General features: G+C 31.7%; 1 protein-coding gene across 3 annotated transcripts in view; it reads left to right on the forward strand.

The window, feature by feature from the left end:
• The window catches only part of LOC114336315 (protein tweety), a 156,817-nt gene that overhangs the window by 22,515 nt on the left and 111,183 nt on the right, over positions 1–23,119 (forward strand). Inside the window, exons 2-3 of one of the 3 annotated variants that reach the window (XM_050655100.1) lie at positions 4,513–4,635; positions 12,190–12,250. The exons of 1 other annotated variant lie outside the window; for it this stretch is intronic. The gene's annotated coding sequence lies outside the window, so the exon portion shown is untranslated. Of the gene's footprint in view, positions 1–4,512; positions 4,636–12,189; positions 12,251–20,535; positions 20,644–23,119 lie in introns of those variants that run through there. One more of the 3 variants, XM_050655102.1, reaches the window with a different exon arrangement.

The raw sequence follows: 23,119 nt of genomic DNA on the forward strand, positions 1-23,119 counted from the left end.
TATAAATGAGTCAGATTAAATAAATTATTAGAAGAATTTTTTGCTAAGTAACAGCATTTTTGTTTAATTTATTAATATTTCATATTTTGACAACGACATCCGATTTGGACGTCGAAACGTTAATAAAATCATTTTTTTAGTTAAATTGTGGCTTATTTCCCAATAAATAGTTAATCATAAAAATGCCACAAGAAAATCGCTTCAGAACAACAAATAGGTGTTTGTTTCGTCAATTATTATCCCTTCGTTCGCGGTTTTTTTTTTATTTACGAGCCATATCTTCAGATTTTGAAACAGGTAGTAATCGGTGAGAGCCAAATCAGGAGAATAAGCTGGACGAGAAAGCAATTCTGAGTGCAACTTATTAGTGCAGTCACTGAAGGTTTTCACCTCCGATTTCGTTGAACCTTCCATCGATTTTCATGAAAATTGGTGAGTAATTAGAGGATACCTCAAGGAACAAAGGTGGTATGATGCAAACTTGCGCTTTTACCCTGGGGGTGGATGCCACCCCTTCTCGAGGATGAAAATTATTTTATTAAAAATAATATTATAAGTCGATAGAGGGACAAATTATAAGCAAAATTTGTTATATAAAGTTATTAAAATAAATCGACACTTTTCGAGTTATTAAACACTTAAGATTTAATTTTTTCTTAAAAAATGCCTGTTTTAAATCGGTTTTTCACGTATAAATAAAAAAATTTAAGCTTTTACAAAAAAGTTATTATTACTGAAACTGATGATAATAAAAAATTGAATACACTACTCATATAAAGAACTAAACTAATGTTAGTTCAAAGTGAGTTATTGGCAATTGAATGTGTATTTTTTTCGACGAGTACTCAAATCTAAGTATTCAACCTTAAATAACGGGAAAACGATGCAATGTATAAAATATTCCTGCTAAACATTTGCCAAAGTACTTTAGAATACCTATCCAATTAGCTTCAGAACAAGGTAATAGCGTCAAAATTAAGCAAGTTATAATGAAAATAAAAGAACCGTTTCAATTTTTTTAGGAAAAAGTGAAAAATAAAACATACGCCATTTCCACAAAAATTAAAATTTATAGTAATCCTTAAAGGAACTTCTTTATATTAGCATAAGTAATGTTTTCGATAATTTTGACCGGTTTAGAATGCATATTTTTGAAAAAAAAGGTGTAATTTAAAAAAATCATAATTTTTAAAATTATTTTAATTCTCATATTCTTTTGATAATAACTCCAAAAATACTCAATATACGTAAAAGATTATATATAACCAAATTTTAGTTTTTTCTGTGCCAAATATTTTACCTGTTTTACTATTTCTATAGGGTAAAACATAACCGAGATAAAAACATTTAAATCTTAAATTTTGCTGTGGGAACCATGCAACCGGGGTCATTTAGCCTTTTATTTTTAAAAAAGTAAGGGGTTTAAAAGATTAGGTTTAACGTGCTTAAATAGCACTTGAAATTAACTTTCAAAATTTTTTTAGATGAACCTGATATCGTAAACACGGACGGAGTTATTAAAAAAAAAACAATAACACTTTTTGGAAAAATTTTTAAAAGATAAATTTTGAAAAAAATTTGGAGCATAAATTTTAATGCTATCAACATGTTCGGGGGCTCATTTAATAGATATTTTTAAGTACTTTGACAAATGTTTAATAAGTATATGTTATAAAATGCACCAATTTCCCGTTATTTTAGCTTGAATTCTTACAGTTTTTTACTCGCCGAAAAGAATATACATTCAATTACCTATAACTCAATTTTAGTTAACATTAAAAGGTTTTTGTAGTAAGGGGTTTATTTTATTTTTTATTAGGTTCAATTTTGATAATAAGATCTTTTTTGTAAAAACTTACATTTTTTGAGTTATTGATGAAAAATTGGTTAAAAACATGCATTTTCTCAAGAAAAATTAAAATATTTGATCTTTAATAACTCAAAAAGTTTTGATTTATTTTACTAACTTTATATAACAAATTTTGCTTGAAATTTGTCCCTCTATCGAATTATGGGGTTACTTTTAATAAAATATTTTTCACCCCCAAGAAGGGGTGGCATCCACCCCCAGGGTAAAAGCGCAAGTTGACACCATGTCACCTTTGTTGCTTGAGATATCCTCTAACCTCTCACCAATTTTCATGCAAATCGATGGAGGTTCAACGAAATCGGAGGTAATAGCTCATATCCACCTTCAGTGACTCCACTATATCAATTTTTGCCATAGTCATAACGCTCTTGTGAGTCAGTGCACTGTTTAGGAGAAACAACCCTTTTTTCTTTTGCATATGCGACCGTTTCTTATCGAGTTCATAATTCAGTTTGTCCAATAATGCACAATGATATTGGCCATTGATAATTTATTACCTTTAAAAGCTTTTGCAATCCCAAAATACAGTGGCCATGATCTTTTTGATCCATTGATCGACTTATGGCCGCTTAGGAGCATTTTTGTCTGCTTTCATCCACTGATCTTAGTTTGAGCCCTAGGTCAGGGGTCGGCAACCTGCGGCTCTTTGGATTTGAAGCTGTGGCTCTTTAGTTCAACACGTAAATATTATTTATTTTGCCAAAAAAAAAAAAACATTTAAAAAGCCTTCTAAACTCTCATGATTTTAAAAACAAACCAGAAATCTTAAAAAAATCAAATATTTGCCACTATCCGCTAAAACAGTACAAGATAGAATAGCTAAAATATCTTCAAATGTGAAAAACATATTTGCAGGTGGAAGATATTCAACTTTTTTCAGCCTTATTCCTGGCTATAGATAAGTCTTGCGATGTAAAATACACGGCACTAGTTGCCCTTTTTGTTAGGTATATCTTTTTAATATTATAGCGAATGCCGTGCAAAAATGCCTTGAAGACAATAAGATGATTTAAATAAAATCGTTTCAACAGCAACTGATGAAGCCAGAAGTATTGCAGCAAAAAATAAAGGAGCAACAACGATTCTTCAAAGCAAAATAAATCACGAAATTCTTACGTCTCACTGCATAATACACCAAGAAACGCTTTGTGCCCAAACATTTTCAGACGAAATAGTTGAGGTCATGAATTTGGGGTGATCAAGATTGTTAATAGCATCTTGTCAAAAACACTCTACCATTGTCAGTTTAAAGAATTCTTAAACGAAATGGAGGCTCAGTAGTCCGACCTCCTTCTTCACAATAAAGTACGATGGCTTTCCAAAGATAAGGTATTGAAGCGTTTTGCTTTGTGCTTGAATGAAATAAATACATTCCCAAATGGAAAAGGCATTAATCACCCTAAATTATGGAACGACAAATGGTTGCAAAAATTTTACTTTATGGTGAATATCACAGCGAAATTAAATGAACTGAATCTAAAACTGCAAGGAAAGGAAAACCCAGCCTATGTTTTGGTAGAAGAATTGGTTTGTTTTGAAGAAAAAATAATTCTTTTTGGAGAAGATATTCAGACCGGTAAACTACTTCATTTTCAATTTCTAAAGCAATATCGCGATAAAACCAGTATTGTTGACACGAATTACTTCAGCACAGTTACAAAAAAAATTAAAGATGTATTTTCTGGCAGATTTGAGCAATTCAAAAAGAACAAAACCACTCTAGCATTCATAATAAATCCCCTCAACACAAATAAATAGTAACGAAATCCACGTTAAGCCATTTGGAATTGATACTGGATCTTTAGAAATGCAATTGATCGATTTAAAAAGTAAAGCTTTGTGGAGTGGAAAACTTACAGAATTGAAAAGCAAGTTGGAAGAGTTGGAGGTCCAGAAATGTATGTACTTAACGCAACAAAAGTGGACAGCTTTGAAAGAAATGCCGCGAATTGAGGTATACTTATATTCGACGCATGGAATAGTCTTCCAGATTGCTACAGTGAGGTGAAGAAGTTATCATTTGGAGTGCTAACTAACTTCGGATCGACACATATTCTTGCGAGCAAGCGTTCTCTTGCATGAGTATAATTAAAAATAAACTAAGAAGAAAACTAACAAATGAAAATTTAGAGTCATGTTTGAAACTTAAAACAACAAGTTATGAGTCAGATTTATCCAAAATTTCTAAAAACATGCAAAGCCATTTAGATTATTTGCTCAATTGTTTGTCATTAAAGTATAAGTTAGTGTTGTAAGTGAACATTTAGTTGTTTTAATTTTTTACTTGAATGAAATGTATGAGCTGTATGAAAATATAAAATATATTATGTGAAAAACAGTATTGTATACATATGAATAAATAGAAGAAATTCTTTTATCAAAGAAGTATATTTATGCGAGTTATTGTTGACAAAAAAAATTTGTGGCTCTATAAAAGCTTTGAAATTTTGGAAATTGTAATTTTTGACTCTAGACTCAAAAGGTTGCCGACCCCTGCCCTAGGTGACTTGGCATGCTGGACTGCTGGAGTATCTCCCTAAAATTTTCGTATTTACACATCTGGTCGCCGAGAGTAATACAGCTTTCTGTATAGTCTTATAGATAATATGTTCATTCACGCCCAGCTTTTTTTTTGTTTTTAGGAGGTTCTTCGGAATGACTCCAGTAGTAGACATAATAATAGGTATCGTCTGGGTACTTTGCATTCTCCATTGTGTTCGTATTTGAATTACCAGATCTATTTAGCGATATTTTCAGTGTATTTAGTAAGTAGTATTTAATTTATATATTACTAATATTTTTCTTTTGATTGGCATGTTTCTTTATTAACAATCTCATGCAAAGATATGACTGACATCCAAATCCAATATGCATTATAATATAAATCCAACAGAAAAAAAAATAAAAAAACCAAACAATGGCTTGTGAAATCCATTTCAAAAAGAAATAAGATACGTTCCAAAACAGCTGCTGAAATTATTGATACCTCATACCTCCTTTAGTAAGTCAGTGACTCAAAGTCAATGCACTTATGGCACCGTTCCTAAACGTTGTAATCTAATATATCGAAAGAAATGATCGCTGTACGGGATGGACCATTTTCACTTTGGTTTTATTTGATCGTAATTAAAAATATATCCTTGTCTACATGAAAAGAGAAAATCGAATAGGTTTTGGAATTTTATTACAACTGTACAATATACGATTTACCCAAATGTGGGTGTTTTGGGACATATAACGCCTGGTCTAATGAGAAATGGTAATGGCACATACAAATTTAAAAAATCATATTTGGAAACAAATAAAATCGAAATATTTACTTAGTATAAATCAACGCATAAGGCTAATATATCATGCAACATAATGAATTCAACATAGACAAGCAAATAAACAATTTACTAGATTCGGTCATTAAGAATACTTATGTGTAAAACTGGTAAACAGGAAAACAGAATTCACAAACAGAATATGAACGCACTGAGCCAATTGAAGCTAGCAATGGGATAAGACAGGGTTATTCCTTGAGTCCTCTATTGTTCAACCTGATTATAGATGAAATAATAAAAAAGTAAGAACTAAAAAAGGATACCAAATGGGAGAAAAACAACTTAAAATAATCTGATATGCGGACGATGCAATACTAATCTCTCAAAGTGAAGATGATTTACAACGTATGCTGCACCAATTTATTATGACCGCCAGAAAATTTAACGTGTTAATTTCCCCACAAAGGACAAAATGCTTGGTTATAACAGCAAATCTACTAAGATGTAAACTAGAGCTGGAGGATCAGAGCAGTGGCGTGCGGTGACTTTTTCTATAGGGGAAGCGTTTCAATAAGGATATAAAAATATTTTCTTCAGGGTCGAGGGTCGAGCCACTTCCCACCTGATAACACTATGATGCGCCATAGGGGCCCTCTATCAGCAAAGTGCTTATGTGAGACGTCCTGGGTACAAGGAGTCACACACTAAATCCTACCCCTATCAATGCGTGAGGCACTCTATTGCCACTATTTCTAGTTATTAGTAACCTATCATTGATCTGTATTGCTTGCTCGGGCCTTAAGTCCTCGCTCCGGGCTTCGTTTGCTAAAGAAGAGATCTATTTAATTTTTTTTTTATTTCAGAGGCATTTTCACCACACACCTTTCAATAATAGGACACTTATTTATACTTGAGCTCTATCCTCCTATCAACTTCTGATAATTGTTGAATGCAGTCTTTTTCAATGGACTTGTAAAGTCTGTCTTCACTTGTTGAATATCTTGTAAAACTTTTAATGCATTTTAATACTGAAGTAATTCAACTTCGTTCACATTCAACTGATGCACTTGTGACTGGGATAGTTAGTAGTAATTCACACAACTTGGACACTTCACACAGGGACTTGTTTAAGCCAGTAGTTATAAAGAAATACCCAGATTTCTGAGTACAGCCTTATGACTAATGTCAGTTGTTTCATAAACAACACTTAACTTATAATGCAAAGCTGGCACATCAAAATATTTTCATTATTTAATCGTAGTGAAATAAATTCCTCTGTGGGAAATTTTGATGAATTATAATTAGAAATATTAAGATTATATATAATTCTACAAATTTTAATTCGTTAAAATTTTGAAAAGTGAAAATTCACTTGTAGAATATTATCAAAAGGTCTCTCTGTTGCCGACATTATCAATCTTCATTATTTTTCTTTCATGTTCAAACTCCATATTTTCACTTTTATCACAAATATTTTTAAACTGCTCTCGTTTTTTAATTATCGTATTAATAAAATCATCAATTGTGAATTGACTTCATCTGTAAAATGTCAAATAAAAGATCAGTAAAAGGAAAAATCTCTTCAAAAAATTTAAATCGAAATATTTTTTAAACGAATGTATGTACCTAAGCACCCCTTAGCAGCAATAACAGTCAGAGCATCCCACTTTTGGAAGCGCTCGAACGATTGCTTCCAGGGTACCAAAATTCGCGTAACTAGTGGGTGCGGTCATTGAACCCTGACCAATTTTTAAACGGGACAACTGCATGACAAGCGGCGATTTTGAGATGCGCTTCTGTCAGGGATGGACCGAATAGTTGAATTGTGTGCGTATTGAGTTCCTTCCTATGCGATTAATTTTTAATCTTTTTCAATGCCTATTGCCTAGCTAGGTAATAATATGTAGATTACTGTGATTAGGGAAAAATTTTTGATAATTAAATATTAGTTAATAATATATTTTGTTATATCGAAGTATAATAGGGAAGCGGTGCTTCCCCCGCTTCCATGGACCGCACGCCTCTGGATCAGAGAATAGAACAAGTGATGAAGTTTAAATATCCAAGCATCACACTATCTAACTACGGAAAGCTCGAAACAGAAGTGGAAGATCAAGTGAATAGAGCAAACAGAGCCACAGGTTGCCTGAATGAAACAATAATAAGAAATAAACATATCGGAAAAGAAATAAAAGGCAGATTTACAAAACAGTTATTAGATAAATAATGACATACACGACAGAAACACGATCTCACACAGAGAGGGCAAAAATATTGTTAGGAACAGCAGAGATGAAAACCCTTCGAAAAATCGATGGTAAGACACTCTGGTATAGAGCTAGAAGTACAGATGTACGACGGGGATGCAAGATGGAGAACATTAATAACTGGGTGAAAAACAGAAGAATAGAATGGAATGACCACATAAGCCGAATGGCGACAAATGGAGTAATAATGACAGCGAGAGACGGTTCCCCAATCGGAAGACGATCAGTGAGAAGACCACGAAAACGATGGAACGACAACTTACTGGAGGCACATTGAAATAACAGACAGTCATTTATACACAAAAAATAAGAAGGAAACCAGAAGAGAAAACGGATAGAAAGGCAGTGGCGGCTTGTTATATGAGGCAGGTGAGGCAGTGCCTCACCAGTATATCAATTGACTATTTACGTTATTTCGTTGCTTTATAACCAGTTTTTGAAATATAATTTAGCTTTTTGAAATTTCCTAAATAACTTTATTTTTATGAAAAAAATTAAAATCGGTACGGTCCTGACTCTTTATCTTTGTATCCGTCTTCCACGTGCCAGTATTATATGCATCTATGCATCATGCATGTCATTCCAACTTTCTCAAATCATTACAGATGAAGGTAGCCTCACACTTTCTTGTCTAGCATACTACCGTTTCTTAATGGTTTCTTAAAATGGGACAGCGACGACAGTAAAAGCGGCAAAAGTTGAAAAATGTGCCATTGGGTGCGTTCGGACGACCACAGCGGCTGGACAGCTGAGCCAGCAGTAGCTGTCAGACGTCACCGCTGGAAGTCAGCCGCTGAGAGATTTACTAAGCTTTCCCTATCACGGCTGGATACAACCATTCAGCCGATTTCTGCTGACAGCCAGCCGCTATGGTCGTCCGAACGCACCCGAAACTGGGAACCGATTCTGGGAACGAAATTCATCTATCCTGGAGGCCTGCCTCAGACCCGTGTTCGTTTAGTTATGAAGGTACTTGACCTTGCTTCCCTTATTTGCTGTGGACGCTCTGTTTAGTACTTAACTTTCTGTTGCTGCGGTCACATTTCACATGTCACTACATATTCGGTTTGTTTGAAATTTGTAGGATTTTCGGTTTTATTTAGACAGTTTGAGTGAAAAATGGATTTATCACCGACCAACAACTTTTTCAGGTAAATGTAAATATTCATAATACTTTTGATCCCGTAAACTTTTTAGTCAATCAGCAGAATTTTTCAAGTCATTCATACGAAGATAAATTATATATTATGTAGTTAATATTGAAACGACCTATTCCAGATTTAAGTAAAAGTCTTGTTTCTATTCTAATAATTATTCCATACACTGAGGCTGAAAGCATTTGAGTCGATCGCATCCACGGGAAAACTTTTAGAGAACTAATCGGCAGCAAATATTTCTTGTGGATTTTTGTCCGGAATTTTTTGTGGGGATATTGTTACGCGATTGACTCTACTATTTGTCTAAAAAATTTGTGTGGAGATTATTTGTCCGGGATTTTTGTGGGGATTTTTGTCCGGGGATTTTTTGTGAGGATTTTTGTCCGGGGATTATTTGTCTGTGGATTTTTTGTCCAGGGATAATTTGTGGGGATTTTTTGTCCGGGATTATTTGTCCTAGCCTCGTCCTAAATCGACTTTCCGGGAATTAAAGAGAAGCTAACCACCATAATAAAATTCCTCAGGTGTAGTGTGCCTCACCACCTTCTACTATCACGAGCCGCCCCTGTAGAAAGAATAGCAAAACAAGTAAAAACAGAACATACTCGAACGTATAACTCCATTTCGGCACATTTGTAGTAAAAGTGACCAAAATAAATTGACAAATAAAAGATAAAAGAAGTAAATTTGTACTGATTTTTTTTTAAATCAAGACTTTCTACCACATCATTATCTGCAAATAATAAAATAATAGTATTCCACCCTGTATGTAGCGGAGAATGCACTCTACCAACGGAAAACGAAATTCAATATTCAGATGAGGCCAAAAGTGGGTTGGCACTGGATATAATTAGAAGAAATTAAGGGTGCGGGTCGAGGGAAATGTAGTGGTGTCAAAATTAGCAAAAGCAATGAAGGGATGACGCACTTAAAAATACGTAGGGCGCTAAAAAGCATAATGAGGCGGTGAACGGTATCTGTGAATTTTAACCAAAGAAATTATTCAATTAATACGTAAATTATTTTAAAATTACAAGGAAAATTACAAAATTACATTACCTACATATTTAATTATATGAAGATTTTAGAAAATATATAGTTTAAAAGTAGGAAATTTAACCATGATTGAGCAGTGAGCATGAACAATCAATATCAGCCATCTTTTTCGTCACCACCCTCTATTCCCCCAAGAGAGGTTATGGGATACATTGTACATATTGTCGTAAAATAAGGGCATAAGTACAAACTGCTTTGCCGATGCTTATACGCTCACCGCCAAAATTAACCGCCCACCTTAAAAATGGGTCATTTTGATGACTCGAATTTCCTAAACCTGCTGTCCGATTTGAATGATTTTTTTTAACATGTTATATCCTTATTCTTTAACAATATCGCTGTAATAACATTGTTGCTAAACAGGAAAATTTTCATTATATACCGGGTGGGGTGTATAGATCAAACAGTATTTTTCTCAAAGTTCGCATCACCGTGTGGACTATTCTAGCATTTATAAAATACTGAAATTAAAACCCAACTGTGGCCTCATATTTTCGTAACAATCTGTTTTTTGATTCATTTGCTTATGTTGGACCATAAAAAAGTTAGGTTCTTTAACTAGCCATGTTTTTCATCAATTCAGGGTATTTTTAAATAAGTATGGCAAACTTTAAGGGGTAATTGCATGAAAAAATAATGACAGTTTGATTTATAAACGTATGTCTTCAAATGCTTCGTTTCCGAGATAGGGGATGTTGAAATTTTTCTTACTAAAGTTTGTTTAGCAGTAAATGATTGACTTTAATTAAAACATCCTGGGTTAACCGATAATAGTATAAAAGGCCCGGTTTCGGGTAAAATTTAAATATTTCAGGTAAAAATTTTGTGGATCCTTTGCTTTATTATAGGAGTATCGTCTAGTCAGTGTTAATTGTCAAAAGACCAACTCTGTCTACCTCGTTCGCTTATCGCTCCGAACCAGTCTTAACAATGGGCCAAGTCAGATAAAGGACACCGCACACATTTTATGGAAAATATAATGTCACTCAAATTCAATAAAATTTATACGAATAGATTCGTTTTAAATTAACGGTCAATTCTTATCATTGCGCCAACTCTTAATTATAATTAATTACGGCGCAAATTGCAATTAAAGTTTATCGAAATCACATTTTTGGAGTCAATAAAAGTGTCAGTTACAATCACTATTGCTCTGGGTGCTATTCAAAACAGCTTAAACCCCGCTGGGCCTAAGCGGATTAGTGAAACTATTATAATAAGATGCTTAATAGCCCGAGAAGATTTATGAAGTACCGATAATTTGAGTATTTTAAAATATTTTCTCTCTCTCTAACTTATGTACGTACCTATTTGATTTCAGATTTATTTATATCAATTTCTGCTCTTATTATTGAAAATTCAGAGTTGGTGCAATGATAAGAATTAGCCGTTAATTTGAAACGAATATATTCATATAAATTCTATTGAATTTGAGTGACATTATATTTTCCATAAGATGTGTGCGGTGTCCTTTAATAATATTTACGACCGCACTAATTGAAGTCAACCATTTTCTGCTAAACAAACTTTACCTGACAATTTATTTATTGCTCTGCCCTTATTACAAAGTTAACAAACAGATAAGTCAAAAATAATAGTGAAAGATCTGCCAAAATTTTCCTTTAATTATTTGAAAACGTATTTCAACTATGTTGTTGTGAATAAATATAATGGGTCTCTGTAATTTAATCTGGTAAAATCCTTTAATAGATTTTAAGATACAATAAAATCTCATCTAATCTTAAAGCATAATGTGTAAACACGTTCTTCATTTAAAGTCTTTGACAAAAGGCTTAATAATTCTCACGAACTTTCACAGCCATTGGCGTACTTCTATTAAGATTTTACGAAATAGAGACGAATTATAATTTATGATATCTTCGATAATGACAACGGCGTAACCAGCATGATCCTACGGGGGGATTACAACGGGGGGATTACTTTTTATAGGAATACAAAACGTCGAAGCTTTGAATTAATAAAATTGTTTATATATGACTGAATGAATGATATGAGATATGAAATGAACGAATTATAAAAAAATATTTTTTCTTATCAATCCCAATACTATAACCTTGTATTTAAAACAGGAGGAGTAAACTCAAAACAGATTCACCCCCAATAATGTCACTAGAAAAATCAGCAAATATTGACATTTTCTTTTTTTGGTTGATCATGTCGGCTTTCGACGGTAATCCATAAATATTATATTATACTAATACGTCGCTAAAGATTTCTAAAAACAACTGTTTTTTTTTTATATAAAAGCAGACTAAAAATCTAAAAATTAAAGGAATAACGCAGAAAACACAAAAATCGCCGATATAACTTAATTAACTTATGAAATGCCAATAGTGTGAAAATTTCGTAAATGTCAATAGTGTCAAAATTTCATAATAGTGGAGTAAACTTGCCTGAGGTTGGACCAATTACAAACAAGTATTACGGCGCGATGAATTTGAATTACTCCTCCTAGTTTAAAAACATTTTATAGAATATTTATATCCGTTAAGTTTAGCGATAGAATACTTTCGTATTATGTACGAGTTATTAAATATTTTATGTTATTTCAGGTAAGCCTCATCTTAACACGATTTCTGTTATTTCTACTTCCGCTATAGTTTAGTGTCAATTGTAAGTATGTACCTATATTTTAAAATCGTTTAAACCAGCGGTTCTCAATCTTTTTGAGTCATGTACCACCAAATATTTTTTATTATTTTTGGTACCACCTAACTGAAATACCTATCTAGGTAGGTGATCTAATTAACTATAGTAGTGGTGCTGATTTTGGCTATTTTTGCGTTTTGTGTACCACCTCAAATAATGATATGTACCACCAGTGGTACATGTACCACAGTTTGAGAACCGCTGGTTTAAACTATAACAAATAAATTTCCAAATGCGCGTGAACCATAATTCAAATTATGCATAAATACAGGGTGATTGATTAGTAGGGTAAAGCTGAATAGCTCCGCTATATTAATAGATAGCAATAAAAGTTAATAATAAAAATTTTAGCCACCACTGAGCTTCACATTATAAAATTAGTTAGAATGCTACAGGGTGTTCGATAACACAGTGGCAGACCTAGCTTATGTTTTTTTTAAATGGAACACCCTATATTTTATTTTATATTCGAAATCCTGTTAACATCTCCATCACAAAAATATAAAGGTTTGTAATGTTATACAGGGTATTTACAAAGTTATAACCAATTTTGTATGAAAATCGTAACAAGTTCAACTCCCTGTATAAATAAAAATAAGCACAACAGCAATGGTTTATTAATGCCATATTTTTTTATTTATTGTCAAAAGTTTTAAGAATTATTGATATTGCTAATTTTCTTTATATCAAATACAGGGTGAGTCAAAACTCAAGTACATTATTTTCTCAGTAATGTTAAATAGAACACCCTGTATTTTATATCATTATTGAAAAGTAACTTTAATTTTTATATAACATTCCCTATGCCCAAATTTATTAGTTTTCGAGATATTTTCATTTTTCAGAGCAAATTATTTTAGGTGTTTAAATTTATCTAAATTTTAAGTAAGCGATGACTGAATTGACAATTGAAGATTACCGATTATCAATCCGGTAATCAATGTAACACTGTAGCAAATAAAGAAATAACAATAATTTATTAGTAATACATTTTACAAACAAAAACACAACCACTACATGCAACATTTTTGAAACAATTAAAAACTATCTTTTTATGTAAATGCAACAAATAAACAAAGAAAATTAGTAATAAATTTTACAAAAAAACACACAAACACAAAATACAATATTTTGTGATGACTATTAAACACTACTTTTGTATGTAAATGTAACAATGTAACAAATAAAGAACGAAACATAATTTATCAGTAATACATTTTGCAAAAAAACATGTTTGAAAAAAAAGAAGCTACTTTTAATAAAATATTTTTAATATTTAATTACATAAGGTGTTCAAAATTATCTCCTAACACATTTATGTACGCCTAAAAACGATCATTGAATGAGCTACTTACTCTACGGAGCATTTGTAAATTAACACATCGAAATACACTTTGTGTTCTATTTTTCATCTCATCCCTTGTTGTTGGAGGTATTTTATAAACTTCATTATTAACGTAACCCCAAAAAAATCAGTCCAGTTTATTAAATTCTGATGATTTGGGTGGCCGCGCTACTGGTCCATTGAAAAATGAAAATATCTCGAAAACTAATAAATTTAGACATAGGGAATGTTATCTAAAAATTAAAGTACGGTAATGGTACTTTTCAATAGTGATATAAAATACAGCGTGTTTTATTTAAAATTACTGAGAAAATAATGTACTTGCGTTTTGACTCACCCTGTATTTAATATAAAGAAAATTAGCAATACCGACCATTCTTGAAAATTTTGACAATACGTTAAAAATATGGCATTAATAAGCCATTGTTGTTTTGCTTATTTTTATTTATACAGGGAGTTGAACTTGTTACGATTTTCATATAAAATTGGTTATAACTTTGTAAATACCCTGTATAACATAACAAACCTTTATATTTTTGTGATGGAGAAGTTAACAGGATTTCAAATTTAAAATAAAATATAGGGTGTTCAATTTAAAAAAAAACATAAGTTTGGTCTGCCACTTGTTATCGAACACCCTGTAACATTCTAACTAATTTTGTAATGTGAAGCTCAAAGGTGGCTAAGATTTTTGTTATTAACTTTTATTGTTACCTATTACTATAGCGGAGCTATTGAGCTTAACCCTACTAATCAATCACCCTGTATATATTTGATGTTGTTCTGAAGCTATTTTCTTGTGGCATTTTTACAATTTTAACTATTTAGAATGGGAAATAAGCCACAATATTATTAAAAAATGATTTTTATTAACGTTTCGACGCCCAAATCGGGTGCCGTTGTCAAAATACAAAATACTATTAATATAAACAAAAATGTTGTTGCTTAGTAAAAAAATTCTTCTAATAATTTATTTAATTTGACTCATTTATATCGGCAATTCAGATACATATGATACATTTTAAAGTAGAAGACTTTAAAATGATATTGCCAATATTTATGAGTTGCGTTCCTGGGACGACTTTACTGAAAGATAGTTCATTCGATTACATGAAATCAACCCCAACTCAAGAATATCCGTCACAAAAAAAATCATAGCATGTGATCTGTCTTTAAAAAGACAACCACATGCAACGGTGACATTAAAATTCTCGCGTTAGAGATCTCATAGTAAATCTCATTCAGTGGAGAGATTCAAGTATAGTCCTGAAAGAAACAGATAGTAAAAAGAGAAAAATCAAAGAAGCGGCTCTAATTATGCTAAACGAAACCAATTGTGTCGCAAATTCCTCGGTGGAATGCAGTAGGATGTGGATACCCATACTGAAAGAGGAAGTCAGTAGAAAGAAAATACCACAATTAGTAAGTCAATAGTCGAGTTAGTACATATTTTATATTTTAGTATTACTTATATACCCATGTATTATTGATATTATTTATAATTTAAACAAAATTATAGTAAAGTCAGAATTTGGTATTAATTTTGAGAGTAAATTAAATGTAAGACCAAATACTTACGATGTCGGGATAGTATCACGAGGTTTTTCCTGGTTTTCCCTCGTGATTTACTATGAGATCTCTAACGCGAGAATTTTAATGTCACCGTTGCATGTGGTTGTCTTTTTAAAGACAGATCACATGCTATGATTTTTTTTGTGACGGATATTCTTGAGTTGGGGTTGATTTCATGTAATCGAATGAACTATCTTTCAGTAAAGTCGTCCCAGGAACGCAACTCATAAATATTGGCAATATCATTTTAAAGTCTTCTACTTTAAAATGTATCATATGTATCTGAATTGCCGATATAAATGAGTCAAATTAAATAAATTATTAGAAGAATTTTTTTACTAAGCAACAACATTTTTGTTTATGTTAATAGTATTTTGTATTTTGACAACGGCACCCGATTTGGGCGTCGAAACGTTAATAAAAATCACTTTTTAATAATATTGTGGCTTATTTCCCATTCTAAATAGTTAAAATATATATTTGATATTTTGATTTTTTCTGTTCCACGAACTTAGCACAAAAATCAATATTTTGTTGCATGATGAATATTATTTGTTCGTTTTATTTATGACAATTGCATTTACAGCTAAATATTGTGGAAACTTCATAAGAACCTCCGATATATTTGTATTAACTACTATCTATAAATTCTTATCCCCTTTAAAGGTACATAAAACGATTTTATCTGCAGCCCAACGTTTTATGGACGTGTTGTGTATGCACGTGAACAAACCAAAGACGGCTTTAAAATTCAAATCAACACAACGATCACGTTCTCAAGTAAGAAAGAAATAATCACAATACGTTTTTGGTTATTTCCGGTTTCTCTGCCTATAGGTATAGGTCCTTACCCTTCTTAACGACTCTTTTAGCATCGTTTCTACACTGAAAACAATTATTTATTAATTAAATAAGGTAAATCCTTTATAAAAGGTAGGGTAAGGTGATATATTGGTGATACGGACACGCGCCAACTCGTAACTCTTAATGACAAACTTTTTTAAATCAAAATGTACACCGGCCAATTCGTAACTTTTCTACCTGACCAACTCACAACTTTATACAGGTGAATTCGAAACCATTGTTTAATAGTTGTTAATAGGTTAAAAGGTAAGAAATAAATTTGAACAGTAACGGATTAAGCCAACATGGGGCATATAGCATATTATTATGTAAGCGAATGGTTCTTGGTTTGCTTAAAAACATGTTGTGTATTATATGTACCTATAAAAAAATAACAAAAATTGAAATCTCTTTTGATTGAAACAATATTATATGTATAGACCAGGGCGGATCTGTAAAAAAAACGTCTATTTGTGGATGTGCGAGGTGGCATTCGGATTTTTGCAGATAAAGTTAGGTGACAACTTCAATAATAATAATTGACTTATGCTCCTTCTCAAATATGCCCGGAACATTAATAAAACAATTAAAATATTTAAAAATTTCGAAAAACATTAATTTTTTTCTATATTTTTTCTTATAACTTTAAAACGATTAATTTTGGAGCAAAGTCGTAGGGAATTAAAATAAAGATAATTGAATTTTTTATGATATACGACTAGCTAAAAATGTCTTAAATTATTACCCTTTCTGAAAAATAGCAATAAATACAAAATAAGGGGGCAAAATAAGCCTCTTTTTATTCAGTGTTTTTCAACAACTTTGGTTGCACTTAGAACTTTCGTAATTCGCATAGAAAATCCTTATATAGTCGGTTCGCTAAACTCAGCGCAATTGGCTAGATATTTTAGTCGATAATTTTTTTTATTTTTGCCAATTTTGCAAAAATTGGCAAAATTACTAACTAGTTAGTGATTATTAACTATTTAGTAATTATTTTTTGCCAATTTTACTAAAATTGTCACTTACTTAAATCGTCCACCAAATTTCATTAAAATCTACCTGATAGATTTTGCATAATAATTTTGCAATCTAATTTTTTTTTAAAAAGTTTTAAAAATTTTTTCAGTACTTTTAAAGTTTTCAACACTGTTTTAAAGTTATAAACAATTTTTTGGCTTATAAACAAATACAGTGAGGACGTTTGAGTTGGAATAAATTCATTTTCTCGAGAATGGGCGTCTCTGGAGATAAATCCCGAATTAAGTCGATTTTTATTTTTAAATTCTAATTTTTTGGTATACATATCATACCAGTGACGTCATCCATCTGGGCGTGATGACGCAATCGATGATTTTTTTAAATGAAAATGGGCCGTATGATAGCAGGCCGTATGATTCCGTCGGTATAACAGGTTGCCTTGCAACCAGATGCAGAACAGTACCATAAATGTTTTCCACTTTTTAGCACTTTCTTTAATTGAAATTTAAAATTATTTACCACCAATAACTTACACCCACGTGCACTCATTACGAAATCTGTTATCTGTTACAAGAATTTCAGTCATTTTCACAAAATTTATTTGGATTTTCTCTAGTATGTAACTCTTCCAAGAGACAATACATAAATGATGAATACCTTTTACACCACCTTCAAAGAGAGTAATTTTTACAGGTACATACCTGGAATACCGGTATTAAATTATCAACATTACTTAAAAATGAAAGTTACTAATTCACCGGTAGTTAGTGGGTTATCGAAGAATTACCTGCGCGCCAGAGTTACGAGTTGGCCTGTAATTAGGATGGGGGATTAAAATAGTTACGAATTCACCGAGACCCGGTGATACAAGTAATTTGGTGATAATTTTTAATCAGATCACCACACGGTTCTCTATGCAAGCATATTCATGACACAGCGCTAGTAAGTTGTTACGAGTGTAAGCAGGGGCGTCATTTGATAGGGGCAGGGGGGGCATTTGCCCCCCTCCTTGCCCTGAAAATGACTGAAATTTACAAAAAAATACATCAATTTTCATCATTACATCATATACAGGGTGTCCAGAAACTCTACCGACAAACGAAGACAGGAGATTTCTCAGAAAATTTTAAGACAATTTAACCCAATTCACCTAGTCCGAAAATGCTGCCTAAGGGAGCTAGAGCTCTTTGAAGATGGCGTCATGTAATTAGTTTTTCTTAAATACGTCCAGAACGCTTCTATTTACAAAAACGAAAATTTGTATGCATATTTACCTTCCACAAACGAATCGATTTCATCCATTGCGAATTTCTAGTACCGGTCATAGGCGTCCGTTTTAGGTAGGGCAACGGTTATTTTATCGCATAACTTTTTTGTCTTTAACTTTTAAGCATTTTTGATACTGGATTATTAAATTGTGAAGTATTCTAGTACTAAAAGGTACTCCTACTTTATGTCGGTAGGACACACCGTTTTCTAGAAAAATCGATTTGAAAGTTTTTCGTTCTGTAAATTTGAAAAAAAATTTCAAAATAAAACGATGTATTTTACCAATTTGAAGAAAGGGTAGCTTTTAGTACTCAAATACCTTATAATTTAATAATCTAGTGTCAAATATGCTTAAAAATTAAAGACAAAAAGTTATGCTATTAAATAACTGTTGACCTACCCAAAACGGACGCCTATGACCGGTACTAGAAATTCGCAATTAATGAAATCGATTTATCTCTGGAATATAAATAAATGTGCCAGTTTTCGTCTTTCTAAATAGTTTTTTTTTGAAAAAAAAATTTTAAATTCAAAAAACAAAAAATTTTCAAATTGATTTTTCTAGAAAACGGTGTCTCCTATCGACTTAAAGTAAGAGTACCTTTTAGTACTAGAATACCTTACAATTTAATAATTCAGAGTCAATAATGCTCAAAAAGTAAAGACAAAAAAGTTGGGCCATAAAATAACCGTTGCCCTACCCAAAACGGACGCCTATGATCGCTACTAGAAATTCGCAATCAATGGAATAGAATTATCTCTGGAAGATAAATACGAGTACCAATTTTTGTTTTTCTAAATAAAGGCGTTCTGGAGGTATTTAAGAAAAACTTATTACAAGACGCCATCTTCAAAGAGCTCTAGCTCCCTTAGGAAGCATTTTTGGACTAAGCGAATTGAGTTAAATGGTCTTAAAATTATCTGAAGAATCTTCTGTCTTCGTTTGTCGGTAGAGTTTCTGGATACCCTGTATAATGTATTGTATATACAGGGTGTCCCGAAAAGATTGGTCATAAATTATACCACAGATTCTGGGGTCAAAAATAGGTTGATTAAACCTCACTTACCTATATACAATAGTGCACACAAAAAAAGTTACAGCCCTTTGAAGTTACAAAATCAAAATCGATTTTTTTTAATATGTCGAAAACTCCTAAAGGTTTTTTATTGAAAATGGACATGAGGAATCTTTATCGTAGCAACATCTTAAAAAAAAATTATAGTGAAATTTGTGTACCCCATAAAAATTTTATGGGGGTTTTGTTCCCTTAAACCCCCCCAAACTTTTATGTACGTTCCAATTAAATTATTATTGTGGCACCATTAGTTAAACACAATATTTTTAAAACTTTTTTGCCTCTTAGTACTTTTTTGATAAGCCAGTGTTTATCGAGATATTTTGAATATTTGTCGAATCCACCACCTATTTGTATATGGTTAAGTATGATTATAGACACCTGTTAATAATCTGAAAATTTATTTATAACTTAAATTTTTTGGTATATTTTGAAAAAGAAGCCACATCTCGATAAAAGCTGACTTATCAAAAAAAGACTAAGAGACAAAAAAGTTTTAAAAACACTGTGTTTAACTAATGGTACCACAATAATAGTTTAATTGGAACGTACACAAACATTTGGGGGGTTTAAAGGAACAAAATCCCCATAATTTTTTTATGTAAATATAGTAAAAAAGTAGCCGCATCTCGATAAAAACTGGCTTATCGAAAAAATACTAAGAGGCAAAAAAGTTTTAAAAACGTTGTATTCAACTAATGGTACCACAATAATGAATTAATTGGAACGTACACAAAAGTTTGGGGGGGTTCAAGGGAACAAAATCCCCATAAATTTTTTATGGGGTGGACAAATTTCACTATAATTTGGTTTTATTGTGGGCCTGTCATAAGAATTATACATGCCGGTTTTCAATAAAAAAATTTTGAGAGTTTTCGATATATTTAAAAAAATCGATTTTCATTTTGTAACTTCAAAGGGCTGTAACTTTTTTTATGAGCACATTTGTACTAAGGTAAGTTAGGTTCAACCGAACTATTTTTGACCCCAGAATGTGTGGTATAATTTATGACCATTCTTTTCGGGACACCCTGTATAATGCTTGCCCCCCCCCCAATCAAAATTTTAAATGGCGCTCCTGAGTGTAAGCAGGACAATATTACGATTTCCCAATGCGCGCACCCGCTTTTAATAAACAGATTGTTTTGACCGTTGCGTTGTGCGACAGTCGACACTGGAGCCATTTCTTATTGAATGTGAGAGACGGTTACATATTCAGTACATCAGTTACATCAGTAAAAAAGCTGCATTGAATTCGTGATTTAGCCAAGGTAAGATAAATTCCTTAAATTGCGGTTGTTTCACCAAGTTTTCTAACCACTATCGCCAATATACCTTACCGTGTCACCAACTTACCTGACATAAGTTTGTATGTCAATTTGACATTTACTATCATTATTATTCATTTTTTATTAAATTAACTCTTCTAAACATTTACTTCAAATAATAAATAACATAATAAAGCAAAACTTATTTCTTGCTTAGTTGTCAAATTCCTATATTATTAGTATTTTTCATTTTTATCACCAATATACCTTTCCTTACCCTATATTTAATTTAAAATATCCCTTTAGGGGAGTTCATGGTTGGTGCTGCTAAAAGGTTTTACATGATTGAACCACCAAAATATAGTAGTGAAAAGTCTTGAAATGTTGTAAACTTTAGAAAGTTCACACTTTTATATTAAATTTAGTGTGATGCTTAAAATTAACTTAAATTATATGAAATTAAGTGTAATTAAACTAATTTAATCACATTGAATTTCATTTAAACCTGTAAATTGTCTACAACTGTACAACATTTAAAATGTTTTCACCCTTATATTTTGAAGCTTGTATTAACCTGTTAGCAGCACTGTAAACTTTTACTAAAGATAGTAAATATTATGTATTATTAAAATGTCACAAGAAAATCACTTCAGAAAAATAATGACAACTTTACAAATATGTTTATTGTTCACTTTTGTGCGGATTTAAATGATAGAGACTTGAGAATAATATTTAATTTATATTACAACCAAACTGCCAACATTAATAGTCCAAGTAATGAAGCTTAAAATAGGACAAAACCTCGCAATTTTTACAGAATGGATCGATTTGCTTCAAAATTTGAGAATAAGTTGTGGATAGTACAAGGATCAAAATCTATATGATGCCAAAAGGCGCTTTTACCATGGGGGTGCTTGCCACCCCATCTCGTGGGTGGAAATTTTTTATTATATTTTATCCGCAAATGTTAGTAAAAACATTAATTCTAAGCAAAAAACGTTCCATACATTTTTTTGATAAAATTAATAGTTTTCGATTTATTCGCTATCGAAAGTGTTAATTTTATATCGAAAAAATCAATGTTGTTAATAAGTTTTCGGCTAATAACTCAAAAAGTTTTCGTTTTATCAAAACAACTTTACTTAACAAAAATGTACCTTTTGAAAAAATAAACAAAACCGTTTTTTTTTATTTTCTTTAAGACAAAATAGTAATCGAGCTATACTTTATTATGTGTTGGCTCTTCTTCGTCAAATGCTAAATATTGTAGTTTCAAAGTCAAAGGACAGGAAAACTATGCATTTTCGAGGATAACTTGTTGAAACTAATTTAAAGTATTTAAAAATATGTATCTCCAGAAATAAAAAAAACTCTAGCTAAAAAGATTAAGTGACTAAGTAAACAACCCCCTAATCACCACCAGGGCTGCTTTATCCATTAGGCAATATAGGCAGTTGCCTAGGGCGGCAAATTATGAGAGGGCGGCAAAAATACTGTACAAAAAATATTTGTATATAAAAAATAGTGAAATCGAATAACACATGAGTACATCCATCAATGGAATATAAGTAGGCATTCATTTCTAGAAAACAAATTGCATTTTCTTAACACTATTCATTCAAAAAGGACAGAAGTTGTAAATTTAGGGATTATTGGGCCGTCGGCAGCACCGCAAAGGCGGCGGGCGCCGGGCGCACTGTTCTATATTTTTTTAAACTCAATCCTTTTGGGTTATTCGTGGTTGAGAATTTGCTATTTTCATTGAAAAATGTCGCCTATTCGGACGGTTTTTGCGAATACCTTAAAAATTATGCATCTAACGAAAAAAACTATATAAAACATTTTTGTAGTTTATGAAAAATCAAAGAGATTCGTTCCTTCATAAGTCTTCTAGTGATAACATAAAAAGAGATATGGTAGGTGAAAAGACATTTTTTTGTGCATGCTCAAATCGGTGTGTTCAACTTAATAACAGAGAAATGGTCGGTATTAAGGCTATAATGCTATCAATATCTTTTGTTAGTACTGCCTGAAAAGACCTTTAAAACGACCGCAATGTTAAATTTAGATTACATTCAAACTAAGCGAGATATGCTGCAACAAAATAGGATGACTAATTATTTATTTTTAGATAAAATGCGAAGTATGTATATTTTAACCCCTTATCCACCAGATTTAAATGCATCGTTTTGCTTCTACAATACCTTTTACTATAGTGTTATTTCTATGTTCAACAAGTTGGACGGGTTTAAAATGTATGGTTTTTGAAAAAAATAAGATCAAATTATAGAGAACATTTTTAAATTTTTTTAAAAATATTCATTTTTCTCCATGTAACTCGAAAATGATAGTGAGATATAATAATGAAAGAAAAATAAACTTGTTATCTAAAAGAAAACCTCCATTTTTGTAAGGTATTTTTTTACGTATCTCTTATCACTTTCGAATTACATGGAGAAAAAGGAATATTTTTAAGGAA

Source organism: Diabrotica virgifera, chromosome 6 (genome assembly GCF_917563875.1).
Source record: "Diabrotica virgifera virgifera chromosome 6, PGI_DIABVI_V3a".
NCBI classification, from domain to species: domain Eukaryota; kingdom Metazoa; phylum Arthropoda; class Insecta; order Coleoptera; family Chrysomelidae; genus Diabrotica; species Diabrotica virgifera.